At 34.5% G+C, this 17,251-nt stretch overlaps 1 protein-coding gene across 1 annotated transcript in view; it reads left to right on the top strand.

The window, feature by feature from the left end:
• LOC145255694 (PDZ domain-containing protein GIPC3-like) overlaps window positions 1-17,251 on the top strand; it is a 205,656-nt gene that overhangs the window by 80,607 nt on the left and 107,798 nt on the right. The gene's annotated exons all lie outside the window — the stretch shown is intronic.

Below are 17,251 nucleotides of genomic sequence, written 5' to 3'. Positions count from 1 at the left end.
CTGGTATCTTATTTTAATACATTGTCATTTTTCCTTGTGTACAAACGTCGCAGTTTAAGTTTTTTAATGTTTTTATTTTCATTCCGTCAACTACATTCGGCAACTTTTTGATATATGAAATATTGCAGTGCCCAAAAATTTTATGCCATATCTGTATATCATGGCAAACGGTTTTTGATGGGATTATGCTGTATATTCTTCCATTTCTTTAATGTTGAATACAGTTCCATTCGTGTACACCAGTTTTGATTTATTGGAGCTAACGTTTATATTTGCATCTTGTTTAATGGCGGCTTGTACAGAAAATATATTTTGTTTAAATTTTGGGATTAGAAGAGCGTTTTCCAGAATACAGAAACAAAGTTCACCTTTATTGTTGCTTAGCGAGATTTTAGCATCGCCTATATTCAAAATGATATTGCTTACTCGACTGTCATCAGCTAGATCTACAAAGTGACTCTGAGGGTGTTTTTTTTTTTTTTTTTTATTTTTTTTTTACATGGAGGTCACCACTTATCAAGGCCCAGAAGCCACTCGTAGATAAGGGTTATTGTGTGTACAGTAATCAATGGGATAGTATCGTAGTAATCGTTAGTATTGGAGATTTGATAAAGTGTTTTACTTAAGGGGGCAGTTCATCAGGAATTTGTTTATGTTGGACTTGGAGACATTCAAGTTGTAGTCAGGTGGGAAACGGGCAAACGAAAGAGTTCCACAGTCGTGCACTGCTAAGAAAGAAGCTTTGCTCATGGAATCTACGTTTTGATTTAGGCACAGATAAAGAGTGGGGAAAATTAATGACAGTGGTTTCAGTTGGGATCACAATTGATAAAATCTGATTCCTTCGTAATTACATGTGCCGTTGCACCACAACCAACAAGGAAGATTTTACTGTTTGTTGAAGCGTCAAACATACATGAAAATAAAAATGTATGTTCGCTAGTGAAGCTCTCCACATTTTTGAGTCTCCTTTGAAATTCTTGTATCTACATTGGAAACTCTTGCGATTAGGATGCCCACAATCATAGCAAATAATTTTCATACTTTTCTTAGGAGAAAAATTGGTTTTGGAAAAGTTGCGGTTTTTATTCAAGATAAGGGTATAATTAAAAAAAAAATTTCTTTTTTTAAGTGGGCATTTATAAATTTAATGATATTTGTAGATTTATTTTTTTTTCTGTGATCATTTTCTCAGTTTTCTCTTAACTCTGGAGTGCCACCTTGAATTGACTAAAAGTCATGGGTTTTTCTTTCTGGGTTATCACGGTGGTAAATGGCTTGACATCACTTCGTAGCCCTTTAAGGACCATGGAGATTAACAGACTGTTGCTAATAATTTTGCCAGACATTTTTAATGAATTTGCTGTGATTTCGGCCCTTATAATATAATCTGTAATCGTCTCGGTTTCCATACGTTTTAGAGATGTCAATTCAGTATATAAAGAGATAATTTTGTTTTCCTTTCGATAGATAATGCTCTCTTAATAATTTCAATGCTTTGCAGCCATTGTCCAGGGCTTCTCTCATTACCAGTGATATACTTCGGTGATCTAAGTACTGTATTAATTCCGCAAAGACAGTTGCGTTCTTTTCAATAAAGTCGGGGTCGTTTCTGTTTTCAGGTTGTGCCTGAATTACTTTGTGTAACTCTTGGATTCGTAAATATCTAAAAAAAAAAAAAAAAAAATTTCATTTGCCACGATTCGAATTTTGATTCTAATCCATCGAAGTAAAGTCTCATGCTGGGTCTATAACCTCTTGAGTTGTATACCATGTTTAGTTTCAGAAAAGTTTCTGATAGGTAGTTATTCTATAAGATGACGAATTCTCAGACAGCTGTTCTGTATAGGTTCTGGACTTTATAATTTGGCAGCCAAAGTGCAATAGATCCTTCTCTTGTCGACATGAAAAAATATGTGCAAAGCTGCTAAAAAAGGTTTAATTTTATGGAGCAATTCTGGCTTCTGATTGGTTGATAGCAGAACATGAATTAATTTGATTCGTCAGTTTCTAGCAGCAGCGTTTATAAATAATCTCTCAATTATGAGGGACCATACCCCATCATTCATCTTGGATAATGGGATATGTCTCCTAGCGGCTTCGGCTGCAGGGAGACAGGGTAGTCGTACTCGTCAAGGATCCGTTCTCGACACTCAGCCTGACAGGTGAGGGGCCAGGAACCGGCCCAGCATCTGTCGGACTGAAGTACACCACCTAGGTACTGCCAAGAGGTCCACCCTCCTAGGCCTTGCCACCGGGCTTTCCGGTGGGGCAAGTTAATTGCTTGTTGTCTGAGACGCCCCTACCGGGGAATGCCGACGGAGGGAGGGGGAGCAATTTTTGTTGAGGCGAGAGTTCCCCTTCTTTAGGGGAGCTCGCCTGTTCTCCACCTTCCGACCTTGTGCCACATTTTACTGTGGGGGGCAGCAAATAAATAACTACCGCATTATGAGTCAAAAATATTGCAACACTTTCCAAGAATAGTTTACCTTATCATTGCAGCTATTTCGGATAGAAGTAGAGATGAATTCACATTTTTCTTGTGGCTGTAGGTGAAGTGTCCTTCAGTAACTTTTATATCAGATTTTGTAATTAAGACATGTATAAGTATCTTGTGACTCTGGCTTAAATTATAGAATATATCCATATCTGGTGCGACATGCGCCTTAATCATAGAATATATCCATATCTGGTAACATGTACCTTAATTATAGAATGTATCCATTGTTAGTTAGTTTGCTTAGTACTTCTTACAATGTAGGATATACATGTTATTGTTGGTCGGACATCATATTGAATATCCACATGAGACAAGGGACATAACTAAATATATAGAAAAAAGTCACCAATTTTAACATTGCCGGTGTCTCCTAGTGTCAGGTGTAAGCCAAACTTCCAATATAATAAAAAAAAAAAAAAGATTAAAAAATAAATTTAAAAAACGGGTAACTAACACAACAAGTCTCTTGGAATTTCGGTAGAAGCTCCCATCTTTGTCAAACTGTTTGCAACCTGTTCCTGTCCCTGGATTCATTCAATTTGGATTTCCTCTTTAACGAACATTTTCTTTATTCTGGCCTCATCAACTCTTAAATGTCTGTCACTTACAAGATTTGTTGATTTTAAGGTCTGTATCAAAAATGCGTTGTCTGTTTTGCAAAGTACTTCAGGCAACCTGGGTCGTTTGAAAATCTCTTGCAACATGGCAGCTATCAATACACTTGAATCAGCAGCTTTCGAGAGTGCAAGAGTCTCTGAGGCCAAGGGGCTCTTGTTACTCGGTCAAGTTTTTTTGATGATCAGCATATAGTCTATTCATCTTATCATAAAAAAAGATGATAAATCCACCCTGTGAAGAACCATTCTCCAAGCTGGCATAAGTAGCATCAGAATAGCAAACCACACTCAAATTTGAAGGATTTCCCAGCAGTGAAAAGATATGGAACCTGTCTTTGATTTAAGCTTTAATAGTGACTTGTTGGTTTCCAAAAAGTAACTTCACTTTAGATTTTCTGGTATTATTCATCTTACACACATCAAATGAACATCAGGTCGAGTCTGAGTAGATACCTACATCATTTGACCTGTTAGCCTTTTTAAATCTGTTTTCTCTTCACTCAGTTCATCATTTTCTCTTAAGGATCTTCCTTTCTTTATATCTATTGGAGAAATAGATGACACATAATTCTTTTGGTTTATGATAATCCCATCTTCCATTTGTTTAATGCACAATCCCAGAAATTTGAAGGTTCCATTTTCATACTTTCCAACCTTATATATTTTTTCAATTCTGAAATCACTTTTTCTTTTCTGTTCCACTATTTTCCCTTTACTCAGCCTTATATTATCTTTCAGTTCCTCCCTGTTACTATTGGAATTTTCGTGTTGATCTTCAACTTCCTCTTCCAAGACTTTATTCATCTCATTTAAGGGGATTGTATTTTCTTTATTCCTTGGGTTTCCAAGGTCCTTGTTTACCTTCAAGTGACATGGATGCATCCTGTAAAATGCTCCTCCATATCAAATCAATACACATTGAGCCTCTTTACCCAAAACTTTGGCAGGGCTATGCCATCCTTTATAGTTTTGTCTTCTATAGTAAACGCTGTCCCCTGTCCAAATCCTTCATCTGCATAATGCTTTGAATTAAATTGCAGTGCGCTCCAAATTTTTTTTCGCTTGATTCAGCCTCCATGAATCTTTTCCTTGCCGAATGTAAGGCATTTAAATTTATTCTAACCATATCACTGGTTGTTGAAGTGTCTAGTGCAGGTAACTGGTCTATCAAAACTAACAACATATTTATGTTGCATCAAGAAACACTCATTTGAGCTATGTCAAGAATGATTCTGAAGAGCATTTTTTGGCACTAACAGTTCAAGCCAAAGATATTTCTGGTTTCCATTTCTCATCTTCCAATGTTTTCTCCATTACTTCAGCCAATATTAGATTGTGATGTTCCACAGTGTCATTACTGAATGGATTTTCAGCAGCTGTAGGGCAGGTTTCAATATTCAGCTTTTCATTCATCTCTCTGTAACAATCGTTATTAAATTCTCCCCCATTATCACTCTAGAAGCGTTTGGTAGCTCCAAAATACGCTATTCACATTAAAAATATGTTGCATGTAATTTCTTCACTCTTCTTAGTTTTAATCAGCCTGTCTATTTAATTTGCTCGATTTCGGGAAGATAAATATTCAACATTTGTTGCTCGCCTCATGTGGATTAGTTTTTTTCCTATCTTGGGGTAAAAAAAAAAAAGCGTTCAGCAGTAAATGAAGGTACTATCCCGCAGTCAAACTTGACCTCATTAACTCATTAAAATAGGCACCTGCCAAATCCAAGTAATTAAATAAATTCAAACGTGTTTCCATTAGGATCTTGCGGTGGGGCAATGATTAACGTCACACGTTTTTTTTTGTTTTCTTTCACACTTTAATTTACAACTTTGCATCAACCGTTCGGGTTCGATCCTCATACTTACTTTTTTTTTTTTTTTTTTTTTTTTTTTTAAACCCCCCACACACACCTCCAAACACCCGGGCAACGCCGGGTACCCCTCGCTAGTCGTTAATAAGAGTCTGCCTCTCACCAATGATACTAATTTCTCATTTGATGCATGAGTAAACTTTATGTAATTTCTCAGCCTTCATTCTTTTCTCTATTTTAGAGCGTTTTTCTAAAGCTTCAAATGTAACACAATCTTTGGTGTCTTTTTCAACCTGCAAAAGCATATTTGTATATTTGTCAATGGAAGACTATAATGTCCAGAAGTTGTCTTTTGCCATTTTATATATCTGCCTAAAATTTTACAGCTGTCACTTTTAAAATCTAGTATTATGCCAGCAGTTTTCATTGATTTATCACTTAGTAACAAGGGTAAATCATTTTTGACGATATATGCTCTGACACCTTTTATGCCTCCTATAATTACCGGAAATTTAACTGCTTTAAGTGCCATTACCTCCTCTACATCATCAAATCAAAATGTCCTGTTGGATTTAATTCTAATTGCTCCTCTCTGATTTGTGACAGTCATTGCACCGACTGAGATTAGCAGTTGTACCAAAATTAGTGAATGGTTCTGTACAGAGCCTTCACCACTATAAATAAATTATCTGTGTGGATTTCCTAACAATTTGTTTATTGTGGTGGACCTTATATGTTGAAATCAACAGGAGTATGATCATCTGAATCTGGTGATGCGCACTTTAATCAAAGAATGCATGCCTTAATGGTGAAATATGTCAGGTAGACCCACACACCTTTATTTTCATTGCATTACACATGCGGTGACACTTCTAAACAAATGTTAAACTTTTCCATTGTTTTTTTTTTTTTCTTTCACAAGTCCACATAAATAAATGCAAATTTACCACTCCTTCCAAACTTTATCTTTTTCAAAGAAAGTTGATCATTTATTAATATGGAGGGGGGGTATATTTTCATAAATTGTTCCTTCTGTACACATTCTCAACTGAATATCCTTTTTATACTATCAAATATTGTTAAATTTGTGAACTTCTAATGTATTGATTTGCAGATCTCCCATCTCTTCCCTACCAGAAATAATTGAGTTAATCATTTCATAACCAGCTTACAACTGATCTTGTTTGCCTGTTTAAGTAGCCACACTAAGAAGGCTTATTATTTAATAGGACAATTGCAAATTTAAAAATAATAGAAGTGTGTATGTATATAAATTAATTTATTTTAACTATTACTCATTGACTCAAGATCAATTTAACAATTTATGTTTAAATTGATAAACCATTGTAGCTTATTAATTAGGTTTTGTGATTTCAGTACTAACCATGAATTTATGAAAATCAGATTTTTAGTCACAGAAGGCTTTGTTAATACAAATATATTAACTAGCAGCTCAGTCCAATAATATTAAATAAACTTGTACATACTATTTCAATTTCCTAAACTAGACATTTTCACTTGCCCCATTTAAAATTTATTTTTTTCATTTCCCCTAACGCAATCATGAACATGTGTCTTCACATTACTAATTTAAGTCTAGATTTTATATTGTACACTGAGTGTGACCTCTTTGTGGTATTAGACTGGACTAGTTTTCAGGCAAAATGGAGTCTAATTTTTTTAGAAATAATTCCCATGGAATTTATTTGGTGGATGACACCTGGTTGATCTGATGCATGCTAATGCTGTGCATTGAAGTGCTGATTACTGACACGTTTGTAGAATAGTGAGACAGTTTCATTCTAACATTAAAAACATTCATTGATTCATCTTCGTTGACAAGTACTAATAATTGAAGGGAAGTGGTTACTAGCAGAGGATAGGAATCTGGATGAGGAAAAAGGTTGAAGAGTCCATATATAAAATATCCATTTGTTTGTAGGGAACACAGAGTTATGTGAATGTTCTTGAAAGAAAGTCTTTGTTAAATACACTGATAGAAACCTATTTGTGTGCGGTTTGTCATCATGTTGGATGTTAAAGTCTTCTTGTTGACGCCAGTCCAGATAGGCGGTGGGTTCTTAGCTGCATTCCAGGGAAAAAGTCTGTGTATTGGAAGGAGCAATGTGGACGAGTCGGTGAGCTGTGTCATCTCATGGCTAAAAGAAAGAATCGCAGTGAACGCTCTTTTATAAACTCTGGAACCAGCCCTTTGCTCACATAAAGCTGTTATTGATTGGGTAAACCAGAATCAAAGTTAAATATTTACACCAATCAGAACCCCGCTAAGAAGTCAAGCAGATTCAAAACCTCTTTAATAGCAGCTTATTGCTGCTCTGTTCTTTTTGTTACCATTTATAGCCCTACTACTACATGTTCAAGTGTACCTATGCTGTAGACGGCTGTAGTTCATTTTACTGTTTCTGGATAGAGATGATTAATGTTATTGAAATACTTATTAATGCTGTTCTTCGTTTAATGTGTCTTTTCCACATTAGATGGGGGTTAAACGTTAGCCATGGCACTATGAAGTAACTTTTTCCATGAAATTCTATCCTACTTTGGTTTCAGTGTGTCATTGTTTGTGGTCATATTCAAGCCATTACAAGTCTTCTAAGGCCTGCCTTTTCCACGATTGTCCTCAATTGAGTGTATGTACATCTATTTATTTAACTTGTTTAAATCATTGAGTCTTTAAAAATACAGAAGCCATTCTCTATCATGTAGACAGAACAAATAAGTGATTTTAGTGAAATAACTGTCAATATTTGTATGTACGTCCACAAATAGTTGACAATTTCAAACAGGAGAACTTTGCTTTCGGAACGCTTTCCAATATTACAACCTCTGATCATCACTTTGGTCTTGGTAACATCCTCTTTCAGACCTTTATTGTCCATAACACTTCTTAAAGTCTTTAACAAGTAAACCTTTCATTGTTTCACAGCATAAAGCTAAACTGCATTTTATCTATACTTATCTGACTTAGTTGCAATTCAATTATTCTCTCAACCACTTTTAGGATCTGATCTATCAATTTTAAACCTCTAAAATTGACATATCCAGAGCCCCTCTTTTACTTTTGTACCAATTCACAGAAGTACTAAGATCCCAGTACTCCTTCAGAACAACATCGTTTTATGAGCTTTGTAATCATTTCAGTGCCTGTTTCACTTGCACAACAATGCTTGTGGATCCTGCAGCTTTACTTTCTCTTATAGCTTCCTATACCATTTCTTTCTCAATACTTATAACTTAATTAGAAATTGCTTCTGTAAGTTGTAGACTATCTGTCTCATGAAATACTGAAGAACGATAAAAGTAAAGGAACTGATTTGTCTTATCACTACTTCCGGTAGCGCTCCACCGGAAGTTATGAAGCATGTTAGCTGACTATAACTGATTATCACTTTAAGTGCTTCCTTTGACATTGACAGATTGATTTGCTGCACAAAGCACAGGGTTTATTTCTTATTAGGATGACAATTCGGCTACTCCTTATGTTAGTGGGATTCAATTCTTTTGTGAAATTGATATTACTTAGTTGATGGTTTGATTGTTTCTCTTTCATGATTTTTTTTCTTTTTTTTTCAATCATTTAATCGTAAGAAGTTGATTTCTGCTTTCATATATTCTCTAGCCTCCCTAGTCTTTGAGAAAATTAATTATGCATACATACTGAATTGATCATTAGTGCCAACTTGTATTCTGTACAGTTTGACAAGTTTTTATGTTAACTTTCCCATACTGGACAGTCAGCGTGCATCTTTGATCCGTTGACTTCCGATGGTTAAACAACTTGCAATAACCCATATTCAACATTGTGATCTAGCATCCACTCTTGCGCCTTGTGTAACATAATCTTGATCCACTACATATCAATTATTTATTTGGAAATATTGTTGTTCACGTTGTCATCCTAATTAATATTCACCTTAAATGCTGTTGTCACATGAAACTAACTACACATATTAAAGTGGCCCATTATTTTCTCACATGAAGAGAAAAAAACTTTTCAGATGTGTATATTGTACATCGTTGGAAGGTAAGCTCTTTTTTTCCACTGAAGTTTATTGAGCTCTTCTCGGATTTGCAAACCTAATACTTGAGCACCATTTTTTTTTTTTTTTTTTTTTTTTTTTTTCAGCAATCCAACCTTCTCTGTTCTTACAATGGCACTTTCATTGATTAAGGTATTGATATATTCCTTTGGATAGTCTTAATACATGATATCATTGAAGATAGCTCTCCTAATCCGTGGTGTTTTATTCAAAATACCAACCAAATATCAACAAAGTTTGAATGGTAACAATGACCTGTAAATAGCCGCTTATAGTCTCAGCATAGATCTATTATTTGTATCTGAACCGCCAATACCTTAGCTTTCATATGCATATGTCAATCTCTGTTCAACCCTATATAGTGTACTAGAAGGCTGCCTAGTTGAAAAAATACGCTTAAATATATTTTATTGTATGTAGATTTTGTATTTATTGTTATAGAGCCAATTTTCTACTGATTATTATATTGTACCCAATATATATCCAATATATATCCAATATATAATAGTGCCCTTCTCTGGCATGAGCTGGTCATAAAATATGCTTAAATGTATTTTAATTTGTGCAAATTTTGTATTTATTATTATAAAGTTAATACTCCATTGATTATTATATTGCAGTGATTTCAAAAGTTAATAGAAAAACATGACTTTGGTGTCATCAGCTAGAATCGAAACCAAAATGTAGCATACCAGCTTTAGTCGTTAAGTTTCAGAAGTTTGCTAGAAATGACATTATGACATTAAAATTTGAGACACTGACAAATTCAAACTTTTAGTAGATAGAATATATATATATAAGATTCAAGCAAGCAAGGATGCCCTAACGGTCCAGAGTTATATAATTATTAAGATAACAGAATGTATTTTTGCGTATGACCATATGTAGGAGTTTTGACAGTCCAAGTTCGTCTCTTCAGATAACAAGTATACTAGTCGAGGCTACATCCTCCAAAATCGGGCTGGCAAATTGTTCTTGCATTTTGTTAGGCTGAAATATGATTCTATACAATCTTAGGTCTAGCCTCACAGACTTTACCCTCTCTCCTTGAGGAGGGGGTTAGTTTATTTCTAATTGTCTGAGGTGCCGTTGCTTAGAAATACTAAGAGCTGTTCAGGCATGTTTTGTAGGCTAGAGTGTACTCCCTCTGGCATACTGGCTTTTCAGTCTCTATTTTCTGGCCTTGTGCCACATGTTTCTGTGGTAGGAAGAAGGTAAATACCAGTTCCTGTTTAGCAAACAATAGTAATAGCTAATCACTGTCCAGTTGCAGTAAATTAATTCTTGAATGATTTAAAACAGGATACTCAACTTTTGGTCTACAGACTTGAAACTTTATATATAGGGAATTTGGACCTGTGAAAGAATTTGATTTGGTCTTTAGTCGGTAAAAATAGCTGCTAAGGGATCAAAATTGAAAAGAAATTGAAACTTGGCAGGCGTAAGTCGACTTAAAGTGTTCTTATATGCATGCACAAATATATACTTACACCTCTTGCATTATTTTTAAGCTTTTTCTATGCGCAAGGGCATAGTACAGATCGTAACGAATAAGGCTAGATACCTATGTTTTGGTTTTTATTCTAGCTAATCGTACACAAGTCATTTTTTTTTTAGTTTTGAAATCACTATATATTGGATACAATATAATAATTGATAAAAAATTTTACTCCATTTTAAATACGAAATCTGTATGAATTAAAATGTTATATTTAAGCATATTTTATGACGAGGCCACTTTGAGATGGCACAACTATATATTGGGTACAATATAATAATCAATAGGGAATTAGCTCTATATTAATAATAATAATAATAAATACAAAATCTGCATTCATTAAAATATCATATTTAAGCCTATTTTACGACTAGGCAATGCCGAGCAGCTTGCTAGTCGGTAATAGAACCAAGATCGTTTGTTCTGTTTAAATTCTACATAGAAATAGTGTTTGGCTAACATTAATAGTTGTACATTAAAAAAGTCATTTTAATCTGTCAGGAAGACCTCTTTTTTTTTATATTTCAATTACGTCTGCTGAAATCATAATCTAAAATGTTAAATTATATTTTTTCTGTTTCCATTCTACAGCTTTACAAAACTGAATATAAACTGGACTTTTTTTATTATTAAACTAGCAAGGGGAGGGGGCGCCCGGCATTTCCCGGTCGTAAAATAGGCTTAAATAAATTTTAATTCATGCAGGTTTCGTATTTATTACATAGCAAATTCTCTATTGACTAATATATATAGATGTTTTTATTTGTTTTTGTTAGCGATACTTTTGGAATGAATTCAATTATACGAAAGTGCATTTTTACCTAAATGCGAGTTGGGAATAATTTTCCCTTTGACCAATTTGGTACCCCCTAAATGGGGAGCGACATATATATTATTATTAAAATGTAATTATCCACTGACATGTGTTACGTCGTCTACGACTCATCAGAGTGGCTGAATCTAGCAAGATTTGAAATCAGGACCCCATGATAAGAAGCCTAAACCTCAACCATGCGCCTGCCTCACACGACTACTGAATGTATCGAGTTTTATGTAGATGTTTGTATTTGTTTTTTGTTAGCAGTACTTTTTGAATGAATTCAATTATTTATAATTATTATTACATTTTAATAATACATATAATTAAAGTAAAAAATAATTATGACAGCTCCTTTTTAAGAAACTCGTTTCTTATCGTGGAGCACTTTCAGTTGAATTAAGTTGGTCAATTCAGCTCTTATGCATAGATCATCGTATAACGATTATATCACTGTCTGACTGACGTAAACAACATTAAAAAAAAATGTTTAAATTCGACGCTATTTCACATGGTTACTGGTAGCCGATTGGATATGGTCTTTGCTAATCGAGCCAGATGGCTCGTGTTGCCGAGTTTGAATCTGTCGACTGGTGTTAATCATGACACCCTGCGCTGAAGATTCCCGAAAGGATGAAACACTAGTGTCTGTAGGTATTCAATTATTATAGTAGAAAAATAATTGTGTGTGTGTGCCCTCTCCCTAGCAAAGATCTTATTGAGAGTCTGGGATGTAGAGATGAATTCTTGAATCGTTTTAAAAGGCTATGGTATGAACAATATCTCTTGGGTCTGAGAGAGTTGTCGCAAGATCTTTACCAATCTGATTTTGAAAATATGATTAAGCTGGGCGATGTCGTTTTGATAAAAAAAAACCCTATGAAGCCTCGCCCTTATTGGTCCTTGGGAAGGGTGGTTAATCTGACTTCTGGATCGGATAGCTTAGTTCGGTCAGCTTTAATCAAAAGGAGTGATGGCAGCACTCAGGAAGATTCCTTAAAGAACTTGTGTCCTTTAGAACTTTCCATAACCCACTCTCACCAAGCTCTAACGATGGAGAGGGCAATTCTCTGAGCTCGGGGACTAGTCGGGACAGGGAAAACTTTCGGTCTGGGCCTGTAAGGTCTGTTAAATCTTTAAATGAAAAAAATCCAGAATACGTTTGGTATTAGATTGTTGTTTGAGGATTTTTTCTTTTTGTCTTTTTTCTTTTTAGGGAGAGTGTGGAAATTATCTTCCATCTTTCTTTCCTTTTTCTTTCCTTCTTTCTGCTGTTTCTGTTCTTCCTTCCTTTCTTCTTAACCCCTTTCCTGCCCCCTTCCCTAGCTTCCCCCCTTTTTTTATGTCACCTGACTCCCTTATGCCCATTGATTGGATGAGACGTTTTCGTGCTAAATTGAAGCACGTGTGTGATATTTTTTAGTTAATTCGACAGTTGTGAAAAAGGCGTCGTTGAGACAACAAGTAACGAAAGTATTCCCTTAAGGTCTCTGATAAAAAGGGACTCCTGGAAATTACTAAGGCGTTGTACAACTCTGTCTTGACGAGACATTAAAGTCGTTGAAAAAAAAAGGAACCAAGAGAAGAAAATTCGCCGCTGAAAGTTTTCTAAGACACTTGAAAACTGAATATAATTATCGAGATAAAGATAATTGAAGTTTTGAAAAGAAAATTCGCTGCTGGGAAGTTTCTAAGATACTTGAAAACTCAAAAATATTCTGCCTCCATGAAATTTCAACCTTTGCTAAAAGGACTACGGAAACGAATTTCCAGGAAGGGGACTGACAAAAAGAACTTTTTAACAACACAAACTCAGAAAGTAAAAGCCGCAACAAACGAACTTTCTAAATGTTCCATTCAAAAAAGGGCGCCCAGAAGCTTCCAGTAAGTGCCCCCCCTTTTTCTTTCTTCCTCCTTCTCTATCTCTCTTTCCTTCTCTTTCCCTTCACTCTCTCCCCTTTTCGGTTACTACTACAAGATTACTTGTAAGCCAGATGGACATTTTTGGCAGCCTATAGAGGTCACAAACTTTTCCTTTTGATATCATATTTAATAAATTCTATTTCTCCTATTTTTCTCTTTTTGTTTGTTTTCTTCCTTAAGTTTCAGAGTTTAGTAGTAACGACTAATCGATTAAGAAGAATTACCTTCCACTGGAAGAAGTGGATAAGTGTGTGTGTGTATATATATATATATATATATATATATATATATATATATAAATTTATTTATACAAACATTGATGGTTACATTTGTGCATACATGTTTCTGTAATCACCCGTTATTGGGGAGATTACATCTTCAGGCCAAGAATTACCTTGGAAAACCCTTTTTCGTTTTCGAAGGTAATTCTGGGCCTAAAGACGTAATCTCCCCAATCGGGTGATTACAGAAACATGTATGCACATATGTACCCATCAATGTATGTATAAATAAATTTATTATATCATTGAGCACTTTTTGGTAGACACATGTTGTTTCATTGGATGTACTTCTAGGAAACTAAATTCTACTGCCATAATATATATATATATATATATATATATATATAACTTCAAAAACCTAAAAAATGACTTTGGTGCCATTAGCTAGAATTGAAACCAAAATATTTAGTGCTCCAGCCACGTTCTCTTCTGTTTGAACTATCGACAGCTAGATAAAAAAAAAAAAAAATAGATTTAAAATTAAACCACTTGAACGCTATGAATGAATTTTGACATGTGCAAAAGTAATAGAAATATGTTGGTAAGTTGAATTAAACATTTTGCATTTCAACTTGCTGAAATATTTCTTTACGCATTATTCATTCATCCATCCAAACAAAGATTTTACTCATTATAACCATCTTTGCTGTAAGATTACGGTCTTAATTTCAGTGTTATGTGATCAATAGTTTATCGGTTGAATATTTTCGCACACACCCATGCATACATTTATTGTTTTATTTATATAGATGTATGAAAAAATAAATTAAAAGCAATTTCTTTATACTTTTCTGTTTCATTCTTATCGTTTAACTTGTTATACTTTTACAACTTAGTATCAGGGTTAGGGGTCTAACTTGGAGGTTTTGAAAGGAGTCAGACTCGTAAGAATCTTAGGAGTCTGAGTCTGATATTTTAATCTCTGAAAAATCTGCAATTTGAATATTTGAAAATTTTAAGATAATGAGTCAATCAGATATTTGGGAATTGTCAACCATAATTTTTTTAATCCTAGGTCTGATTTGATCCAACATTTTCAGACGCCACAACCTTGTTTAGTATGTCACAAAGAGAAATTATTGTAGTTTTTACAAGCAAGCATGTGGTCAACATATAAACACTCCTTTTTTAATAGATTAATTTTAACTGTAATATGAAGACAAAAGCCGGAAAAATTATTTTAAAAGATTGGCCGTATTGTCTATTGTTTTCAGCAATACATGTTTACAGATAAACCAAAATAAGATTATAAACCGTTTTGATGCTGCTGTTGATATATCTTACTTTATTAAACACTAGCAGGACCTGTTATTTGGCGTTGCCCGGTGGTAGCATGCACCTCCATCCACCCACCCATCGCATAAAAATTTAAAATACGGCTGTTGTTTTTGTCGTTTGCCAACCCCCAACCTCATATTAAAAATGGCTTTCGGAATAGACAACCCATTTTGTGCCTGGGGGTGGAGTTGTCACAAAATTTGCTGGAAGGTTCAGGGTATGGTTCAGGATAAAGTTCAGGACAAGGTATTTTAGTTGGCAAGACTGGAGTTATGGTAACAAAAAAAAAAAAACATTGAACCCTGTGTCTTTTAAAGGGAACTAAATTCCTGTGGTCACCTGTACGTTACCAAATATAAATATAAACGCTATTTAAGAAAGTGACCGTTTTAATTAAGTTGTAAAAGTAAACATAAACAGAACGGTTTATTTAAATAACAAACAATGGTGAATCTGCTTTTTAAACTTTAAATGGGTTAAATTTAATCACGTTATGATTGAAAATGCAATTGTGCGAAAAACTGAAATAATGTTATTATTCTGAAAGCCATTCTTTACATGAAGTCGGTGTTGCTTTATTATTCTGAAGGCCATTCTTTACATGGGGAGGTTGTTTAATAACTAATCTGTGCTTCAGCCTTATAATGTAAGAAAAAAATATTGTAAAACATGAATTTAACCTGAAAAAAAAATAATTCAAAATTGCACGGTACCAAAAAATTCATAAGCACCAAATATTCAGTCTTCAGTCTTCAGGAGGCCTCAAGTTTTGACAAGCTTCTGGGCTTGACCATTACTCCTGATCTTAAATGGAACACGTACATCAAATCTGTTGCCAAGGCCGCTGGAAAAATGGTGGGATCTTTCTATCGATCCAGTAGATATCTCACTGCTGATGCAATTCTCTATTTATATAAGAGCCAGGTACGTCCAAGGATGGAATACTGTTGCCACATCTGGGCAGGAGCTGCTAGAAAGGACTTGTCCTGCCTTGATAGAGTTCAAAATAGACTTCGTAGCCTCATAGATGTCCTTTTCTCTTCCTTGCAACCTCTATCTCACAGAAGAGATGTTGCGAGTTTGTCTCTGATGTATCGTTATTTTCATGGAAAGTGTTCGACTGAGCTTCAATCTATGGTCCCCCCTCGCAAAACTTTCACAAGAAACACTCGTCTAGCTGTAAACACTATCAATAATTCCCCCCACTCTTTATCTGTGCCTAAACCTAAACGTAGATTCCATGAACAAAGCTTTTTTATTAGAACTGCACGCCTGTGGAATTGTCTTCCGTTTTCCTGCTTTCCGGCTGATTACAATATGGTTGTCTTCAAGTCTAATGTAAATAAGTTCTTGATGAGCCGTTCCATATAAGTTATCAAATTTAATCAAATTTTCATTACTAATGATTATTATATTGTCCAATTTCTACTGTACACTCTTTAACCCTTATCCTTGAGTGGCCTCTTGGCCTTGATAATGTGTTGATACCTATGAAAAAAAAAAAGTCCAATGTGAACAAGTTCTAATTGAATCCTCCCCCTAACTAATCCAAGTTACAAAATTCCCACTGTTTACTATGCTAAAATCACAATGACTAATGTATACCTATTAACCCTTACCTTGAGTGTCCTCTGGGCCTTGATAAGTGGTGACACCCATGTAAAAAAAAAAAAAAAAAAAAAAAAAAAAATGCTGGCATATGATCACATATGGTATCGCGCTCTGCCATCATATGCATCCGAGATCAATATCTACTTTAAAATTTGGTGTTTATGTATTTTTGGTACCACGCTATTTGTAATTAGTGTTTTCAGGTTAAATTAAACTTTCACACTTTTTTATTTTTTTAATGAAGCACATTTACTCATTGTAAAACTTCATCTGGCATTATTTTTATTTTTTTTTTTTTTTATAGTAAAAATGAAGAATCTTTCCACACTCGAAAAATCCTTTAAAATTGCCACTTTATTTTTGTTTTCAGAATCCCCGAAAAACTTTAATGTATGAAAATCTGGCATACGAGTAGTTTCCAAGATATGAACAAATGTTAGTTTCTAAAAAAAGTGGGTGATCACTTTTCTATGATAATTTAAATTGAAATGAGCACCTACTTTATGGCCATTTTTTTTTTTTTTTTTTTTTTTTTTTCGGCGGGGTAGGGGTGAAACGTACAATGAACACAATTTAATGTAAAACGAGCACCGACTTTTTTTGTTTGGGGTTGGTGCACGTCAAATCGATTATTAATGCCTGATAGTCCCCCCCCCCCAAAAAAATAAAAAAGTTGAGTGCTCAGTTTACGGTAAATTGTGTTCATTTTACACTGACCTCACCCCCCTCCAAACAAAAAGTGGGCATAAAGCAGGTGTTAATTTTACATTAACTTATTATATACAGGTGATCCCTTACTTTTTTTTTTTTAAACTAACAGTATTTAATATTTAAAAAAATACTCGTTTGCT

The sequence above is a fragment of the Euprymna scolopes genome, chromosome 3 (assembly GCF_053919585.1).
Source record: "Euprymna scolopes isolate OS-2025 chromosome 3, ASM5391958v1, whole genome shotgun sequence".
Taxonomy (NCBI): Eukaryota; Metazoa; Mollusca; class Cephalopoda; order Sepiida; family Sepiolidae; genus Euprymna; species Euprymna scolopes.
The sequence above is the reverse complement of the archived record's forward strand: the minus strand, read 5'-3'. Positions and strand labels throughout refer to the sequence as shown.